The 12,570-nt window shown below is 37.4% G+C and overlaps 1 long non-coding RNA gene across 1 annotated transcript; it reads left to right on the plus strand.

Moving 5' to 3' along the window:
• Positions 1-1,037: 1,037 nt before the first annotated feature.
• LOC148113100 (uncharacterized) lies at positions 1,038-3,629 on the plus strand. Its single transcript, XR_015728619.1, has 2 exons — positions 1,038-1,500; positions 3,231-3,629. It is a non-coding gene; the product is annotated as an uncharacterized LOC148113100 (long non-coding RNA).
• The last annotated feature ends 8,941 nt before the right edge of the window (positions 3,630-12,570 follow it).

Below are 12,570 nucleotides of genomic sequence, written 5' to 3' on the forward strand. Positions count from 1 at the left end.
AAAGGCTTGATAAATTCTTCTGAGATGCTTCTCTTCTTGGACTACATAGATATAAAGGAATCTAATTATCCTTAAGCAGCCCTTTTGTGTTCGGAGAAATAGTCCTACCTAGATAAAAGGTGATGCCTCTCTAACAATTATTGGAAGGATTGGCTATGATTTATTCTATATAAGAAGAGAGTATGAAAACAGGGCATTTAGTTTTCCTCTAAAACACATTACAGTATAATATAGAAGGGAAGGGAATTAAACTGATAACTGAACAGTTAGGTATTATTGTCTTAAAAATCCTTCATTTGCTGTGGAAATACAGGATGATCACAGTGCTTCTAGACTGGTAATTTGTAATTCTGCCACAAAAATGAACAATGGCCTCTGTATGCTTGTTTCTTTGCAGCAATTGGAAAATCTGTACTTGTTTTTTAGAAGGCTCATCTTATGATAGCCATAGAACTAATGATCTGGTTATTATTTGTGTGTGTGTGTGTGCGCGCGCACGCGCGCGCATGCACCTACATATTGCCTCAGTGGATTTTGTTATAAAATTGTTTTTGTAATTGCTGGAGAGAATATAATTTCAAGATTCTCCAAATATTGTGGAAATATTCTCCAATATTTTCAACATGAAAGCATTTTCCAACCATTTGTCAATGGTTGTGTGAACATCACTAAAAAAAGCCCAGCCTACAATGTTCCTGGTTGATTTCTCCCCATGACATTTAATTAATGCAAGAAACCAGAGAGGCTGCTGGCCACATGAGAGATAATTGTACAAGGTAAAATAGGACATTCACCCACACCCCCCTGGTCTGTTCATCTATATAAATAAAAATGTAAATGTCCGTTTGTACATAACTGCACATCTCTGAAAATTCTTCACCGATTGCTTTCAAATTTTGACATAACATTGCATTCGACTACGGGCGTGTTTTTATATACCTATATTATATACATGTCACACCTATGATAGGTGTGAAAGCCTATGAAAGCCTCCCAGCCCTGATTACGCTCAACAGATTTCTGCTCCTTATACTTAGACTCTCCATATTGCTTCCAAGAAACTGTGCATTTGGAAGGCAGAGACGCACGAGGGCCATATCCTGCCACCAGGCTCGGCAGGTAGGCAGCCGCTCCCCACCGGGAAGCCCTCGCAGCCGGCACTTCTAGGGCTGGCTGGGGCCCACCCAAGCCTGGCTCTGACTTCCTCCTCCCCGGCCATCCCGCAAACTAGCCTCGCCCGCCGCTGCTGCCCATCCCTCTCGCCAGCCACTCTCAGGGCTCCCTCCAAAGAACACCTGTTAATGAGGCTGCCTGGGTCTGCCGAGCAGGAACCTTCCATCCTTCGCCTGGTCCGAATCGCGCCTGGCCCAGGGCTACCACGGGCCCCAAGGTCAGAAAGACCAGTCGCTAACCAGCGCTATGTGAATCCAGTCGGAGCGGGAGATGGAGGCAACTGGAGCCTTGGGATTGCCTTTGACCAGCGCCGCCTTTGATTCCCAGGTGGGTGCTCTGGCAGTTCACGGAGCCTACACGAAAATTTCGGCCTCTGGCAGAAAAGGGGCTCCGGGGACACTTTGGGGGGCGGAAACGGCCAGGAGGGAGGATGGCCGGCCCTCCTTTGTTTCGCCTGGAAGAGCAGGGATTTAATCATTCCCCTGCCCTTGGCAGGTGGGGGAGGAGAACTGTGCAGCAGGGGTCCAGTGGGGTGTGCGTGGCCCCTGGCTTTGCCGCTTTCTTCCTTTGGGCGGGAAGCCCCAAACCAGCCTCGAACCCCCACCGCACCCTCCTTCCCTTCCCTTTCCTGCTATGCGTCTACCCGTCAAGCCCCCAGAGAACATCTGTGTAGGGAGGAGGAAGGGGCCCCCGAGTTTCTGCTGTGGTGTGGAGAGCTACGGAGGCCTGGTCTGAAAAGGTAAGGGCAATGCCGGCGGATGCAGAAGAGGCCAGGCCAGAGACAGATAAACAGAAGGAGAGGGAGAGAGAGACATAGAGAAATACAGAGAGATGGGGGGGGAGAGAGACACATACAGAGATACAGAGAGAGAGGGTAGGAGAGAGAGAGACAGAGAGAGATACAGAGAGAAGGGGGAGAGAGAGAGACATAGAGATACAGAGAGGGGGAGAGAGACATAGAGAGATACAGAGACAGGGGAGAGAGAGACATAGAGAGATACAGAGGGGGGAAGAGAGAGACATAGAGAGATACAGAGGGGGGAGAGACAGAGACATAAAGAAATACAGGGGGGAGAGAGAGATACAGAGAGAGGGGGAAGAGAGAGAGACAGAGATACAGAGAGAGGTGGAGAGAGAGACACATAGAGAGATACAGAGGGGAGAGAGAGAGAGACATAGAGAGATACAGACGGGAGAGAGGGAGAGACATAGAGAGATACAAAGAGAGAGTGGGAGACAGAGAGGGAGGATTTTGTGGTTCCCATTGTTTTTTTAGCAACCATTCTCTGTCCTAATCACCAGCTGAGTAGGCGTGGCTCGGGGGCTGTCATATGACTGATGAAAGTGAATGACATTGAGTTGGCCATGCCCACCAAATGTTTGTGGAGAGTTTGGAACTTCAGCCTCGCTCTTTTAGCCCAGCGGAAGCACTAGACTGGGCCACAGCAATGCGTGGCCGGGTACAGCTAGTTATTAAATAAGTACAAAAATATTCCACTCCACCACCCATTAGGTTTTTAAAATTCTCTTCTTTCAAATAATTTTAACGATGCATTAAATGAATAATAATTGATAAAATAAAGCAGAATTCTTGGTTCAATCTTAATTCATTTCAAAATGATTTCAGAGGAATGATTTTGGGTGACATTTTTGTGGTTGTGAATAAGATTTTTACATTGATTTAAATTATATGGTACTGATCTGTATACCTGGGTATCCTCTTATCTTCTCTGTGCAATCATTTCTTACAGGTGCACAGCTTTTCTGATTTCTATGATATCATAAGATATCATAAAGACTTTCTCAGATATAGCAGTAGGGCAACCAGGGAGTTTGAAGAATGATGAAAGGGGAGAAAAAAAAGGGATTAGGAATACCCACCCACTGCAACAGTGTCTCTCTCTACTGCCTTAGAATGTAAATTCAAAAGCACATTGAAAATGAGATAGAGATTGAAGAACATTTTGCAACGGAAGAAAATGTTTGAATAATGATAAAACTATTTTAGCATAGTACTCATGGCATCTACATTTTTTTTTTTTTTTTTTTTTTTGCAGAATTGTCCAGAGGACTTTTGACTTCATTGCTGCATAAAGAAGATTGGAACGGATTTTAAGCCACTTATTAGCCAGAATGGCTTTGGAGACCTGAGAGGGGAATATGATCATCATCTAAGGGATCTGTTCTTTAAAATTGTTTGGAGTCATTCCACTTTCTTCTTTGTGAGGTTATGTAACAGATCCATGTCTGAACTCTCAAGTGGATTTTTTAACAGAACCGGTTGACAGGTTGTGAAAAAAAATTAAACTGATGTTCCATTAAGTGCTCAACTTCAAAGGAAAACAGAAACATTAAAGCTTTCTTTATTTTTTCTCACTATAAATTGTGGACCTTGTAGGTCACTGAAGAACTGTGACTGTATATGTGTTGAAAGTAAAAGATGTCAATCTTTCTGCCTTCTGGGTGTCTAAACTATCAACATAGTTGATTACATAATTCACAGAGAGCTTCTCGGTTACTGTCTTACAAGCATGAATTAGGAGCAGGATGAAGATGAGTCTGTAAAAAAATCTGAAACAGGTCTTCCCTGTTAATTTGAAGGAAATTGATTCTTAGCAGACCAGATTATCAACTAGGGAATCCATTTGTTTCATTTGAGTGTTTCAACCATTCAAAAGAATTCCTAAATCCCCTTGTTTTCTCACCCCATCACAGTAAACTGTGCTCTGAAGGAAAATACTGCTTCTTTTGTACAAAAATTAGCTCTATTATAATGGCAAATTCTTCACTAAGATTAATTCAATTACAGCAAAACATAATTAAAAAGAGAAAATGGGGCACATGGAGACGGCAATAGGTGGCAGCGGTGATGGGCGGCGCTGGCGGCGCTGGGCAGCACCGACGGTGATGGGTGGCAGTGATTTCTGCAGCCTGGAACAGCTGATAGGAGGTATTCCGGGAGGCATCTCCAACCACCAATTAGCTGCTTGGGCTAAATCAGGCTGCGCTGAAGCTGACCATGCTGTTTGCTGTTTACTGCAAGGAGGCAAATTGCTGAGAATCAGAAGATGAAGGGTGGGCGAGGCTTCAGCAACATTTGCTGTATAAGACACACAGACATTACCACCCATTTTTTGGGGGGGGGGAGAAGTGCGTCATACTCCGAAAAATACATTTTTTGTACATTTTTCTATGTTATACTGAAGCATGCTGTACTAAAACTGTCCTACTCTTCTCATTCTTATTAAAATATTAATAAACCAAATATCAAGGGTTCAAGATGACCAGATTAAGTACAATGAATGTATATGAGTTATCAAAGAAATTTCAAGATGATAGTGCTTTGATACCATCAATAGCAGAAAAAGCAGTTTCTTTAATCCAATTATATTTTCCATATTTACTATAACCTTAGGAAATTCTTGGATATGTGATGATTATATCTGTTCATGCTCAATGCACTGAAAGATTAGATGATATAAATAACCCTATCATAAGATCTTTGCCTCAATCTTCATATTCTTGGGAAAAAACACACAATCCCACCTACTTCCCTCTAGTTATGTTGAATTTTCTCTCCCAGAATTCCTTGTCAGTGTGTCCAGTAGAAACTGGATTAATTTCTGTTAAGCAAGGCATATATAAATTTCACACATGAAATAAATCACTTTTTATTTTCAATAATGCAAGTCATTTCATATGACTACAGTATTATGGAGAATAGTATATGGAAAACACTAGAATCTTGATTCAGTTTGACCTAGAGATTCAAAGACAAACCAATACAATTTGAACCAATCTGAGAATTAGTTGGGAAAAAATATTCTTAAATTATAACAAAGAAATAAAAACTTCAGCTGCTTCAGGTTTGGGTTAAAATAACATTTTCCATCAAGAAAATACTAATTACCTCAGATACCAAATGCTCCTTTGCAACCAACCTTTGAACTATTTGCTCTGTATCTCTCTCAAGACAAAGATAACAAGGATGAAGAAAGAAAATAACAGAAAGTTCAAAAATGCCCCTACCAACAATCCTAGAGAGATGAGTTGCTCAACCAAGGCTAAAAGTATCTACTACGATTCAAAAAAAATAAATAAAAATAAAATCTATTTAAAAGTAACTCTTACTTTTTTCCCATTTCATTTTTGGAGTTCCAAGTATGGCACCTCAATTAAGAATTTCCATTTACTTGCCTTTGTGAAGTGGTGTAGTTTTGCTGTCTGTCATTGGGTTTTCAGCATGCTGACTGAAAAGTTACTTTAACAGAATCTTGCAAGTCTGAAAGTACAATTCTCCCACTGTCTACAGGCAAATTCTCCAACTTCAAAGAAAATTGTCTATTCTAATATATGTGTATGTATATAACACATGCATTCAAACATAAATGCACAGTATTTCAGAAACTCTTGACCACTTTCAAAGACTGAAGAAGGTGATGGGATGTTAATTATTAATACAATAGTTCTATTATTTAGTTAAATCTCATGTAAATGTCTCCTAGCATCCAGAGAACTTTGGCTTCTTTCATCTGAATCATTGAGCTTCATTGCTGGTTAGAATGACTACCTTAATTTAACATAAAATCAATGTAAAATATTGAAAAGCTATTTCTGTCCGAATCTAAATGCAACACTATAGAATGCTGTTAGCAAAATGTATCACTGAACTCAGCAATATGGCACAATTAGCAGATCTAATCATTCAGCTTTTCAAACTTCTATTAAATGCAATTATTATTCATTTATCAAGAGCAGAAAGTCCCACTTCACTGTACAAGTTAAAATGCAATTAGGTGCAATAGGGCAGAACAAATTTCTCAGCATGGAATGGGTTACAAAATACACCCAAGCTTCATGAGGCTTACTAGTCAGGCTCATCATTCTCCTAGGACATAATAATACCACTAAATATGCTGGATCATTAGCAAAATTACATAGCTAAAGAAAGGCAATATTAATAGAATTCTGTAATACTTTACAGGAATAGCAACTTGTTAAACATCTGCAGGAAATAATTGGACTTCAGTCAAATGCATTAACTCACTATGTTTTTAACAACAGAATCTAGGCAAGTGATTTGCTTTGGAGAACTCATATTACAGAACTACAGAAATGAAAAAAAATATTTAGACCATCATTTCTAGCTTTTTGCTCAGTACAAGTACCCAAGCTGCAGCATTTCTGAGAGATAGCTCTTCAATGTTTGTTTAATCCACTAAGAAATCTCTTTTGTCAGTAATTAGTTCCATTACTGAACCACTTTAATTCTTAGCAAGTTTCTCCCAAACATTGTATTTATTTCTATATGTAAATTCTATATATTAAAGAAATTCAGAATAGATCTAAACTAAATACAGATTTAGTTCTGGGATCCTACATCCTTGTTTATGGTGCTCTGATCTTCTGATCATCCTTGTAACCACCTCTGAAACTTTTTCAGTTTATTAGAATTCTTGCTAAATTGTAGTGCTGAGAATGGATGCAATATTCCAAGCTGGGACAACATGGGGTCTGATCAATGCAAAATAAAGTGGAACTTCTGCAGTCTATAATCAGTTATATTTCCAGACTTTCTCTTAATACAGCCTAAAATTGCATTTGCCCCCTGAAACCAGACAACACTGTAGATTAATATTCAATATAAAATTATTTTTTTCTTTTTTAAAATGATACTTTTATGAAAAGTTTTAATTACAGTGATAAAGAGCAATTGAAACTAAAATAAAAAGAGTGAAGAAAGCAGAAATGTGAAAAGAACACTCCCAAAAACAACTTATCCCCCTCATAATGAGAATTATGATCAACAATTTCATAATCTATTCACCTCCTTTTAACTAAAACATATAAAAGTCTTCATACTCTAACCCATCTTAATAGGCAAATCAAATAAGTAATGCCATCTCCAATCCAATTATCAGCAAAAAGTCCAAACAGGGCTCTAAATACAAGTATTTCACATTTAGAAAATTCAGTGTTTCAAATCTCAACACTTAGCTATAAACAAAATCCCATTTAAAATCATAAAATAAGCCTAACATACTAGCGTAAACAAAAAAACTGAAAGCTTAATATTACAGAGACAATTTCTTCTTTAAAAAGGACAAGTTCCAATATACAACATTTTTTTTATTCCAAATGCCGATAATTACAAAGAAAACCACCCCAAACAGCAACATATTCCATTCAAACAAACATTCTATATCTCAACTGTAAACAAATCCACATTTAGCAAATATAAAGTAATCCCAGTATCCTAATATAAACAAAATACTAAAATTTAACATAATGAACTGGGATAATTTCTTCTTTAAAAAGAACAAGTTCAAAAACATTTCTTATTTTAAATAAAAAGTATTAAATAGACATCCAGTTTAAATGCTATCAAATTAGGATACATAAAATAACTGTTGGGGGAAAAAATTGAACTCAAAGTGAAATGTAAGGCAATCCAATATATACCACATGTTTCCAGTTATGATATTGGCAAATCCAAAAAGAACCACCTAAAATGACAACATGTCCCATTTTAACTCCAATCAAATAAACTGATTTTGTATCCCGTTTTTTTAAATACAATCCTGTCTTTCTCTAAATTCATGCAGATAGTTGCTGATCCTTGTTTCTAATTTCTTCAATATATTAAACAGTGTCTTTTGTAAACCACAAAAAGAAATTGTTCCAATTGCTCTCTGGGATTGTCATTTTTATTCTTGATTTTTAAAAAGCCTCCTCCAATTTTTTTCTTTATATCTGATGACAAATTCTTTTTCAAAGTCTTGTTCTGTTTTTCTCGGTTACATTTTCTGTTACATCTTCTTCTGGGAACAGACTGTTCCCAAGAAGACACAACATAGCTGACATAATTGATTCAAAGTCCCAGCGTATTTCCCGGTGCAAGCTAGCTCCTCAAAGATATCTCTGAACGCCTTTCTTTACATGTTACTTGTCTTACTATGTCTCCAATACCAAAACCCATTTTTCTTCAACAAACATTTATTCTTTAAAAATAATTTCAATTTTATATTCAAAATAGCAGTGTTTTCCGAGCCTTTAATTGGTTTGCAACTTTTTTGTCTTGCTTTTGCTGTTTATTTTAATTAATAATACATCTTCATTTTCTTATATTAAGAATTGAAGACACTTATCCAGTGTTTGCAATCTTGTCTAACTTATCAGAAGCAATTAATAAGCATTTTATGAAAGTGCTTAGCAAGAGAACTTTTAAAAATATCCTGTTTGTGGCTGGTGTGGTGAATTTTTCCATTTCCTGATTCTTTCTCCATCCAGAAAACATTGTCTTGATCTTTTCTTGAGATGCCATAGCTTGAGCAATTTCGCATCCTCAAAGAGTCAAAGGAGTGAATCTACTTGTAGGCTTTCTATTTTTTTTTATTTATTTTGATTTATATGCCGCCCTTCTCCGAAGACTCAGGGCGGCTTACAATGTGCTCAGCATTTATGGCCATAAATGTCAATTCCACCTTTCATGGAACTCTTTTCAGACTGCCTTCTTCTTCAGAAATCAATTTCTGAATTAATTACTATTCTGACATCTTTTTCATATGAACTATTGTCAGGCAAATTTGTCCATTCTATACTGGTAAATAGATTTATATTTTCTTCATGAATAAATTTTCCTTTAAATTTAATTCTATTATTTCAAGCATATTTCTATAACCTATAGTTTTTTTGTCTCCTAGTATAACAGCTTTCCCACATATGTATTCACAGAATTGTTGTGCCATATTTAAAAAGCTGCTATTTAAGCAGTTTGTTAATCAAAATGTCAACTGGTACTTTATTAATTTTTTTTTGCTGAAATAAAGCTAATTTTATCCTACATTATTCTTATCAGATCAATGAAAAATATCTAAATCCATGTTGACTTCTGGTATTTACTATATTGTTTCAAAGGACTTACAGATCATAGTATTCTTTGCAGCAGGGGTTTTCAATTTTTTTTCAGGCCAAGGAAACTATTAATTTTTAAAAAATCCCATAACCTCTCATCAACAGCTGAAGCTCTAGTAGAAAAAATTTGCTCTGTTTGAGTCAGGTTCTTTCCCAATCTTGGATCCCATAGAACAATTTTGAAAAACTGCTCCAGTATCAATATCAGTATCCATATAGCACTTAGCAATAACACTTAGATTTATATACCACTTCATAGTGTTTTACAGCACTCTCTGAGCAGTTTATAGTGTCAGCATATTTCCCCCAACAATCTGGATCCTCATTTTATCAACCTCAGAAGGATCAACAAGATCGACCTCCAGGCTGTGAATAGAGTTAGCATGCAATACTGCATTCTAACCACTGTTATATCAAAATATCTCACCTATAGTTTGATTCCCACTACCACATTTTAAAGGTGGTAACATTTAACATTAAGCATGAGTCTTCCTCTCTTCAAAAGTTTCCTGGTTGATCTCTCCTGCTTGACTAGGGGGCTGAACTAAAAGATCTCCAAGTCCCTTCCAACCCTATTATATTATGGTCTATAGCAGGGGTGTTAAACTCAAGACCTGCGGGCCGAATCCAGCCTGTGGGGTGCTTAAAACTGGCCCACGAGGCTGGCCTTGAAATAACAAAGGACCAGCCTGTGGTGCCTCTCTGGCCAAAATGGGCTGCGGGGAGCATTTTTGGCCCATTTTTGGCCCCCTACAGCATTTTGGTGGCCAAAAATGGGTCAAGGGACAGGTGTTTTCAGCCCACTTTAGGCCCGTTTGTGGCCCATTTTCAGCCCCCATGGCCTCCTACAGCAGTCTGGCAGCCGAAAACGGGGAGGGGGGATACGCACATGTTTTGTATGTTTATTTCTCAGCGCCATGCACTCTCTTCCTTCCTGTTGGAAGGAAATTCCATGATTCCTGCTTTCATCCAGTTTAAAAATATGGAACAGGGCTAATCCAAAAAGTTTGCTCACTTAACTGTGGCTGTAATGTACTTTGCTTGGTTTGACTTACAACTGGATCGTGTTATCTCCCCATAATGGTTTGTAAACAATATAGTGAGACTAAAAACTTAAAATACAGAACATGATTGGATATAGGATATGGTATTATGCATAAGCTATAAGATTTTTTTTTAATGCAGTATGTCATGTGAAAACATCCAGTGGTTATTTCTAAATTGTGATTTACTGTGTAAAGCACAAATGGCTAAATTTACAGAACACACAGAGCCAAAATCAAATCATATTATGACTGGATAGTGTGCAAATCTGGCAGATAGAAAGCAGCTTTTGTCAGGTATGCATAAAACTCAGTGAAGTCAGTGAGATTTAATTGTGTATCCAATTGTAGTCCAAATGGACCTGGAAATGTTTCCATACAGCATGCATATTTTCTGAATCTTTCTAGACCTTTAGCAATATATTGTGAAGATTTTGTTGTTCCTCTTCACAATGGATATCTGGAATAAAATTTTAATGTTTTCAAAGAACTCTATTAAAAATGAAAAATGGGAGAGTCAGCTAAAGTATTCTACATAGAGTTAATTAATATTTCAAAGGACAGATTCAACAGGGAAAAGGGAAACCTGAGTTGATATTGCCCAAGCAATAACAAAGAGTGTACGATTTTGTTATTTGGGGATGGAGTAATGCCATAAATAAGGAAGATGGACTAATACATGAAGAAGACAAAAAAGGAGATATGCATGAATTAAAAATAAATGAATTGATTTGTTTAAAAGTATTTTAAGGTTCTAAATGTTAATTTATAATTCAATCCAGTAAGTATAAATATAATACCCTGGATGTTGTTTAGGTTGTCTTAACTCACATTAGGCTTTTGAACATCTCTGTTCTGACAATTTTATGCACATATTCAGATCTGCTCCTATACAAAAGAGTCAACCTCATAGCAGCTGGGAACTCTATATGTCTTTAATCTCTACATTATGGAATTGAGACAATTTATTTTATTTATTTATTTATTTTATTGCAATTTATATGCCACCCTTATCCCGAAGGACTCAGGGCGGCTTACAAGATAAAAATTAAACAATATGAATTAAATATAAATTAAAATCCAATTAAAATTAATTAAAATTATTACAATGTAAAAACCCCTCTCAACGGGTCAGTCCATTTGATGAAAAAGCCACGTCTTCAGTTCATGGCGGAAGGAGAGGAGGTTTGTTCCTGAAAGTAAATCTCCCTTTATCTGGAATAGCTGTTTTCAATGCAAAGGGGAAAAAATGCATCTTGAGCATGTGTCAATGCCCACCATGGCCACGCCCACCATAGCCATGCCCACAATGACCACACCCACATGGCCATGCCCACTCCAACCCTCAGAGGTCAAACACAACCCTGATGTGGCCCTCAATGAAATCTAGTTTGATACATCTGGTCTATGGTCTATGTCCTGTTGTTTAGCACTTCACCCATTCTCTGGGACTTCTTAAATACATTCATTTTCTATCATAGGATGTGATTAATATGATCATGTCAAAGACACAGTTCTTATATCAGTAATAAATTTGACCCCTGCCTGTTTATACTGGTCTTCACCATTGCCTGGTAAAACAATATCTTGTTCCTGTTAAATATCAGATATTTAAGATTTGAATAGTTCCATCTTTTTACTTTTTTACCATTTTGTCATATTCATAGAACAGTTGGCATGCTGTAGTCTATGTGAGATCTTAGAGTCGGCATTACAAGCAAAAGTGCATAGCAGAAATAATATGAATGTTTTCATTGTGTCACAAATAATACACAATCCTCTTCAACATACCTTCAAGTATTCTCTAAAGACTTCTTTGCAATTCCTGGAGAATGCTGAGGAGTGGCTCTAAAATATGAAGTTGTTCTCGCTTCAATTGTTCCTCCACACTAGTTTTCTTTTGACAATCTATATTACCTTAGTCTATACATTTTTTCCTTTTCCTTTTCTTTGTACTTCCTGAAGAAATTGGGCTTTTTTTCTTGGCATCCCTTTGTATGTCTTAGTTTTCTTGTCTTTGCAGTTCTCACTACATTTTTGTATCTTTCTATGGTGGCTTGTCCCCAGGGGTGAAATGCTCCTGGTTCGGACCGGATTGCCCAATCCGGTAGCAATGACGGCGGGTGGTTCAGAGAACTGGTAGCAAAAATCACTGCCCACCCCCATGCCCAGCTGAGCCGTGCGATCATCAGAAGCTTTTTTTTAAACTTTTAAAAGCATTTTTTCTTCCGCCAAAAAAATGCTTTTAAAAGTTAAAAAAAATGTCTCTGATGATCGTACGGCTCAGCTGGGATCATCAAAACCTTTTAAAAGCATTTTTTTTCTACAACCTCTTTGCCCGGAGAGGTTGTAGAAAAAATGCTTTTAAAAGGCTCTGACATCAGGCAACTCATCTGGGATCATCAGAGCCTTTTAAAAGCATTTTTTCTACTGAAGGCTC

The sequence above is a fragment of the Pantherophis guttatus genome, chromosome 6 (genome assembly GCF_059756535.1).
Source record: "Pantherophis guttatus breed Tessera chromosome 6, ASM5975653v1, whole genome shotgun sequence".
In the NCBI taxonomy this organism is placed as follows: domain Eukaryota; kingdom Metazoa; phylum Chordata; class Lepidosauria; order Squamata; family Colubridae; genus Pantherophis; species Pantherophis guttatus.